The sequence below is a fragment of the Lolium perenne genome, chromosome 7 (genome assembly GCF_019359855.2).
Source record: "Lolium perenne isolate Kyuss_39 chromosome 7, Kyuss_2.0, whole genome shotgun sequence".
In the NCBI taxonomy this organism is placed as follows: Eukaryota; Viridiplantae; Streptophyta; class Magnoliopsida; order Poales; family Poaceae; genus Lolium; species Lolium perenne.
Genome location: NC_067250.2, coordinates 254,503,457 through 254,509,573, shown reverse-complemented (window position 1 = coordinate 254,509,573; position 6,117 = coordinate 254,503,457). Strand labels below are relative to the sequence as shown.

Sequence of the window (6,117 nt, the reverse complement as noted above, 5' to 3'; positions counted from 1 at the left end):
TCTCACAGGTGAACCTAAGAATGAAATCAGAAGGGAGCGACCTTGGATATGGGGGGTTTGAAGGGCAGCAGGCAGAGGGGGCACAAGAAGAGGGCCTCCTCCATCTTCTGTAATATCCCGGATTTATAATTTGTAAAATTTGATTAAAAAAAATAGTTGACCAGAGGATTGGTATTTTCTCTTCTTTAGCAGTATGACATATGGACAAATCCGAAATCATGACTAAGTTTTTCTCGTCGAGCTGTTTGACAATGACCAGAATTGTTTTAATCCGATTTAGGACAGATAAGGGAGAATTTAATTAATACCTTTAGATTTTATTTAGCGTGTAAAATCCAAACCTCGTTTTGTTGTTATAAAGAAAAAAAAGGGTCAAATAACAAGCCAGCTCCAATCCAGGGGTTTCCTATCCCCGCACATGCCCCTGCCCTAGTACATCCGCCGCCAGCGCCGCCTCCACACCAATCCCGTTCCTCCGCCGGTGGCTGGGCTGGAGCGTTGCTGGATCGATGCCGCCGTCCTGAAGGCCACGCCACGCCAGGTCTGCTGCTCCTAATTTTATTGGTTTGCTTCCATCTATCCGGCCTACCAGTCAAACTGTTTCTCCGGCGGGCAATCCTGTATGTTTGGACATCTTCGGGAATAGTGGTTGTTTTATGACTCAGTCTTAGAAATAGCTAGTACGGCTCGATCTAGTAGCCGCTTGGTCACAGGACATACTCAGAATCAAAGAATCAGCTACCTATCACGGACGTGTAGTCCTATTATAATTCTTAGCTGCCTTTATTTTACCAATCTGAATACTAATTGATGGTAGCAAGTTCTAGCTAGTATTGCCCCTAACTGATTGATCCTGATAGGTCTGCACATCACAGATTCCTACGGTTGTCTCATCTACAAATCAATCGAACTATTGACCAGGCTTAACCGTAATCATTAGCATCTGCCTTTGGTGATTTTGGAAGCATGCTAGACTTATAAAACGAATCATCTGAAAGTGAGTCCTGATGGCTAATTAACCCGGTTGAATAGAAATTCCTTGGGGGTATGTTGGTGGTAGAACGGCAAACGCTTACAATTTAGTTGTACTCCTGGGATCTTCTCACGGTATAGAATTTCTGAACGCACTTTCATCCACAGGTGTGAGGATTTCCGGTGTTGATATTAATTCGTCCGTCGAGCATCCTGGTTAAGGCAAGTGCATTACGAACTTTGTCGCTTTAATGTTTGATCGTGTTGTTTGTTGTGCTTCTGGTGTGCTTCGTTGTTATTTGGCAAATTAACTCAATAATTTCCTTCTAAATTTATTGGGCCGCGGGTTGGTAAATTCCGAGCCAATACTGCCGCAGGTTGGTAAACTCCGAGCCAACGCGCTGGTAAACTCCGAGCCAGCACTGTGAAAACCCATATTTCAGTTTTCCGATAAAATCCATGTTTCCGAGTGAAGTTCTGATGCTTGCTAATGATTATCGTTCTCGTGGTTCCATGTTGTACTTGCTGAGTATTTCTGTACTCACCATTGCGTTTCATTTGGATTTCAGGTACTAAGTAAACAACATGCATGGGGACCCGGGCTAGCACATCTACATAATTGAGCACCTCACACATATTTAGATATTATTATGCAGACATATATGTTTCTATACCTATTGGTCGTACTGTAGTAGTCACTTAATCCCGGTTACCTTATGAACCGTTATATTTGGTGTCTCCCGATATAACAAGATTTTGTGAACTCCACGGATGTTTCTTTTAAGTTAAAGTGTCAATATCTATCCTCTTATTGCTATGTGCCTGTCGTGGATGTCCTTATCGACAAACAAAACTCTGTCCAATTTTCGAATGATCTCTCGACTTTCTAGTTTTTAGTATAGTGTGGTAGCATCCTAGGAAGGGTCGATTCCTGGGATGTTACAGTTGGTATCAGAGCCTAGGTTTTAGATCTCTGGTGTAGGTTATTAGTAAATTATGATGCCATGATTTTAAACTTGGTAGGATGGTTAAACAATTAGAAACTTTCCTTTTTTCCAAAACAATTAAATACATGACTAGGTTTAACAATTAAAATTTTGACACACTGGTGCACAATAGGTGGGTTTTGGGTCATACATTGCATCTATGCTTTTGATTTGTGTTAATTCTGATTTCTATCATGGATTTAGTGTGCTGCCTGTGAGTAGGCCGTTGCCGTGGGAGGCTTGCAGTGCCTTGCTACATGTATTTGTTTGCTTGTCCCCTCCATGATAGTAGTTCGTAGATGGCCCGAAGTTCTTTTCACGATTGATGAAGTAAGCACTAGAAAGGAAAAGTTTGTTATATACGAAATCCCTTGAAGGTGTTAGTACCGAGATGGAATTATATGAATTTTCGGATTTAGAAAATTGTCATTGATTTTGGTACCGAAGCATGACCATTTGGAGATCAAGATAATATGCATGCTATTGGTTCTGGTTTACAACTGAAGATTAAAGTTGAGTTTGTCAGTGGTTCATGGAGTATCCATATTATGAATTATGAGTGAAGTTTATGCCAAAGGAACCCAAGGAAACGGTTTCTAATCTTGACTAGTTGTATCCGATGTAGGTTTCTCTCAATGATGAAACTCGATTGGATTGGATAATCCAAATAGGGTAGCAGGGGAGATGATAAATTAGTGGTATAAGACTCATGTGAGACCAAATCAGTATGAGAAGATATTTCTGCTATCCACATTCGTAGCCACAAATTTTTCATAGTTGTGTTATTCCTCCTACACTTCTTTCTTTCCCACCTCATGCACTTATCTAGTGTGACAACCATCCATCAATTTGTTTCTTGTTCGATGTCGATGGAGGCTCTCCAGTATTGTACTTCAAATGTTCTCCACCATCTTCTCAATGCCCTTTCCTTGTTTTCCATTCTAGGTGAGAAGAGTGCCCTTTCCTTATCCTCTCTAAGATATGGTTCCTTGTTCTATCCGTTCTTGATCCATAAGGAGACTTTCTGTTCCCTTTTGCTCATCAATGTTTTTTTTTTCTTAGGGTCATACGCAACCCATAGAGTCCTTGGAGAATCGTTAGCGTAGCTTTTCTAGGTTTTGTATAATGGATAAGTGGGAATCAACCCCGAACCATGGTTCGTGCCCATGAAATCTTTTTGCGATGCATGTGAGGATGCCTGAGAGTTATATTACGTGATTCACCTATCCACGTATGGAGTTAATAGTTTGGGTGCGGGATGGACTGGCCCCCATACCGACTACTCTTCTTATTCGCTCTTGTTACGTGGGAGTGGTGAATCCATGTGTGACTTCTACCCTTAGGTAGTTGAGAGCCGACGATGTTCAGCCTAGACCATAGAATGGGTATGCCGTTTTACCTTTAGAAAAGGCAACCGATGCCAAGCGTAGGATTTGCGGTGAGGATAAAACCAACCCAATGTTTTCAAGTTATCCTACAAGACATCTCATATTACCCCCATTAGAGTTTCTGGGAGTTTACCTAGCATTCACTAGATCACTAGTTGTGTTGCAAAGTTGAATGCTGAGCATGGGTGGGTGGTGAAAACTCCTTTCTTCATACGGATTTTTGGATTGCCAAAAGACAAGTGCAATTTTTCGGCTAATATATGATGCTTATTTCCAAGTCCTTTGGAAGTGTGCCGAGTTCACAATTCGCTTTACTTACCTGGAGAAAATTCAGGACCGCAATTTCAATAATATGGAGTGGTACCTTGATTAAAAGATTGAGTTTAGTGGTCCAGTCAACCGAGAATTGGAAGTCAAGAATTTGAGGGCAAATTCTGTTGAAGTGGGGGAGAATGTAATATCCCGGATTTATAATTTGTAAAATTTGATTAAAAAAATAGTTGACCAGAGGATTGGTATTTTCTCTTCTTTAGCAGTATGGCATATGGACAAATCCGAAATCATGACTAAGTTTTTCTCCTCGAGCTGTTTGACAATGACCAGAATTGTTTTAATCCGATTTAGGACAGATAAGGGAGAATTTAATTAATACCTTTAGATTTTATTTAGCGTGTAAAATCCAAACCTCGTTTTGTTGTTATAAAGAAAAAAAAGGGTCAAATAACAAGCCAGCTCCAATCCAGGGGTTTCCTATCCCCGCACATGCCCCTGCCCTAGTACATCCGCCGCCAGCGCCGCCTCCACACCAATCCCGTTCCTCCGCCGGTGGCTGGGCAGGAGCGTTGCTGGATCGATGCCGCCGTCCTGAAGGCCACGCCACGCCAGGTCTGCTGCTCCTAATTTTATTGGTTTGCTTCCATCTATCCGGCCTACCAGTCAAACTGTTTCTCCGGCGGGCAATCCTGTATGTTTGGACATCTTCGGGAATAGTGGTTGTTTTATGACTCAGTCTTAGAAATAGCTAGTACGGCTCGATCTAGTAGCCGCTTGGTCACAGGACATACTCAGAATCAAAGAATCAGCTACCTATCACGGACGTGTAGTCCTATTATAATTCTTAGCTGCCTTTATTTTACCAATCTGAATACTAATTGATGGTAGCAAGTTCTAGCTAGTATTGCCCCTAACTGATTGATCCTGATAGGTCTGCACATCACAGATTCCTACGGTTGTCTCATCTACAAATCAATCGAACTATTGACCAGGCTTAACCGTAATCATTAGCGTCTGCCTTTGGTGATTTTGGAAGCATGCTAGACTTATAAAACGAATCATCTGAAAGTGAGTCCTGATGGCTAATTAACCCGGTTGAATAGAAATTCCTTGGGGGTATGTTGGTGGTAGAACGGCAAACGCTTACAATTTAGTTGTACTCCTGGGATCTTCTCACGGTATAGAATTTCTGAACGCACTTTCATCCACAGGTGTGAGGATTTCCGGTGTTGATATTAATTCGTCCGTCGAGCATCCTGGTTAAGGCAAGTGCATTACGAACTTTGTCGCTTTAATGTTTGATCGTGTTGTTTGTTGTGCTTCTGGTGTGCTTCGTTGTTATTTGGCAAATTAACTCAATAATTTCCTTCTAAACTTATTGGGCCGCGGGTTGGTAAATTCCGAGCCAATACTGCCGCAGGTTGGTAAACTCCGAGCCAACGCGCTGGTAAACTCCGAGCCAGCACTGTGAAAACCCATATTTCAGTTTTCCGATAAAATCCATGTTTCCGAGTGAAGTTCTGATGCTTGCTAATGATTATCGTTCTCGTGGTTCCATGTTGTACTTGCTGAGTATTTCTGTACTCACCCTTGCGTTTCATTTGGATTTCAGGTACTAAGTAAACAACATGCATGGGGACCCGGGCTAGCACATCTACATTATTGAGCACCTCACACATATTTAGATATTATTATGCAGACATATATGTTTCTATACCTATTGGTCGTACTGTAGTAGTCACTTAATGCTGGTTACCTTATGAACCGTTATATTTGGTGTCTCCCGATATAACAAGATTTTGTGAACTCCACGGATGTTTCTTTTAAGTTAAAGTGTCAATATCTATCCTCTTATTGCTATGTGCCTGTCGTGGATGTCCTTATCTACAAACAAAACTCTGTCCAATTTTCGAATGATCTCTCGACTTTCTAGTTTTTAGTATAGTGTGGTAGCATCCTAGGAAGGGTCGATTCCTGGGATGTTACATCTTCAGAGAAGAGTGATCGGGAAAACGAGAACGGGATGGGTTCTTTTTTTTATACATGCCTTGGAGTGGAGTATGGATACTACTACTTATAGGAAGAACTTCCTTGCTAAGAATCGGCGTCGGCCGTACGCAACCATAGATGCACCAGCGGCTCTGCAGTTTGTCAAAATAAAAGGACAGAGCTGCAGTGACTTGAAGTCTCCAAATCTCATTGTGACTTGGTGCCACCATCTACCAACCATTTGAGATCCAACGTTCCAAACTATCTCTTATTTCGAACCTAAAAACAAAAATTATGAAAAAAATTATGAAAAAAATCCAGTAAAATGTAGATGCCTTGTTCTAAAATCTGTGAATATTTCATCCCACTCGGACGACTAGCTTGTGATTAAAGAGCTTTTTACGTATACGAGCACTAGTTTAAACTAAATAGTATATATTTGCTCACAAACCTTTGATTCAAATCGAATGAAACTTCACAAAAATATAAATCGAAATATGCACGATTAA

At 41.2% G+C, this 6,117-nt stretch overlaps 1 long non-coding RNA gene across 1 annotated transcript; it reads left to right on the top strand.

Moving 5' to 3' along the window:
* The first annotated feature begins 253 nt into the window (after window positions 1-253).
* LOC139833292 (uncharacterized) lies at window positions 254-5,479 on the top strand. The gene is made up of 5 exons (XR_011748726.1): window positions 254-541; window positions 1,141-1,194; window positions 1,542-4,231; window positions 4,831-4,884; window positions 5,232-5,479. It is a non-coding gene; the product is annotated as an uncharacterized lncRNA (long non-coding RNA).
* Window positions 5,480-6,117: the final 638 nt, after the last annotated feature.